This window comes from Phaseolus vulgaris, chromosome 4, assembly GCF_051622355.1.
Source record: "Phaseolus vulgaris cultivar YP4 chromosome 4, ASM5162235v1, whole genome shotgun sequence".
Taxonomy (NCBI): domain Eukaryota; kingdom Viridiplantae; phylum Streptophyta; class Magnoliopsida; order Fabales; family Fabaceae; genus Phaseolus; species Phaseolus vulgaris.
The window spans coordinates 33,895,104-33,897,133 of NC_143501.1; positions in this window are offsets into that span (position 1 = coordinate 33,895,104).

Sequence of the window (2,030 nt, forward strand, 5' to 3'; positions counted from 1 at the left end):
GTGCAAATTCTTTTTAGTGTTTTACCTAGATAAAATATTTAAAAAATTTATATACTGCCAGCATAATATAATTTTATTAACAAAAGTCCTGTGTCATATGCTTCCATTAAAGATTCTCTGTCTTCTCTCAACACGCTTGAAATCATCCATTATATTTCATTGGATTTTCAACTTCTGTATATCTCTTCATAGCGTATTCCTAGATGATAATTTGTTAGAAGGTCCCATTTTAGCTTTTCCTTAGGAATATATTGACGTTAAGGGACTACAATCGATGAAATTTTGATAAATTGAAAATAAATTGTTTCAAGTAGAAGTAAATATTTGTTTTCATTTGGATTCTATTTTGTTTGACCGTAAAATTTGTTAAGATTATCAATTTAAATGCATTAGAGTAATTTTAAACATAAAATAAAAACAAGTTTACGACATGGTTTGACTATAATGAAAATATTTTTATAACTATTTTCAAAGAATATATCAATCTTTAAACATATAAAAGCATAAAATGCATACATGATATTAAAATGACAAGTTTCGAAAGATAAGAAAAGTTATAAATTGAATTTATCAAGAAACACACATGATTAAACTAAATTCTAGAGTCATTGAAAATAACTTAAATAAAAGAAAATTTAAACACAAGATAATAATAAAGAGTCCAAGTGTAAAAACACGAACATAAACTAAGATTGAAAAATAAAATCAAGTCCAAGTGTAACATCATAAATATTTACTAATTATTATCTTATTAACCAAACATAGAGTCTGTTTGTACATATATAATATTTAGATAAATATAAGATATTTTCAATAAAAAATTTAATAAAATGCTTATGATCTTCCGTATGCTCTTGTACATGAATCTGTATCATGCCATTTCACAAAATAAACAAAATATGTAAGGGTAAGCTATTGAAATAATTTTACATCATAATAAAATGTATATAAAAAAAGACATTTCAATTAACATATCACAATCATTCAATGTTCTTCAAATGTCAACTTACAATAATAATATACAATAATATATACCACACATGAATCTATACATTAAGAATATTCAATAAGTGAAGTATCAATCGATGTCTTTCGGAAGACTCGTGTTAAGTATCTCTACCTAAGACTTGGATTTACCAGCGTACCTGAAAGAAATAATTAATGTAAATTCATTTAACAAACAATAAGTATAAATTTTTTATTATAATTATTTCTTTAAATACTTATCCATTTATTTTCACACAAGTTTATCCAAATATAAGAGTCACAATGGAGATTACAAAACTAAGAAGCTCAAAAGATAAAATCCAGATAAAATGAATTTTTACAATATGTTTGAAAAACTTCTAAAGGAAACAAACAATATATAAAGAAAAAACTGAAGTGGTTAAAAACAATCGAGTTAATCGGACGTAATAAAAACACTTAAAATCAATAGTGCATTTAATGTATTAAATCGCTTCGATTAAAACGCAAGAACAAGGAAATAAACTGCTAATACACAAATAGAGGACAAATAAGATCATTTTGAATTATAAAAGGCCCATGAGTCCGTGAGACTAAAACTCATGTGTTAAAGTCTTATATCTTTTGTTATCCACTTTGAAAACACATATCACAATTTAATCTATAAATAAAGTTATCCACTTTGAAAACACATATCACAATTTAATCTATAAATAAAGGGAAAAGCCTAGATAATATGAGATTCTTTAATACTTGAAAATGTTACAACAAAGCTTTTTTACCATCGTGGGACAATTTCATAAGGTTATCGCGGTTGATTTTTTAAAAATTACAGATTAGGGTTATATGTGAAAACGTGGAACGACTTCGTTACGAAGAAGTTATGACAAGGTAACACAATTCCTACTATGTAAAAGTGAAGTCGTGTCAATGTGATACAATTTTAGTACTTAGGGTAATTTCGTGCTAATCTAGCACTACTTTAATTAGTTTAATCATTTTTTTACTATGTGAAGTCATGTCTAGGTGGTTGGAATTCAGTTCAAACCTAATTACACATAAGT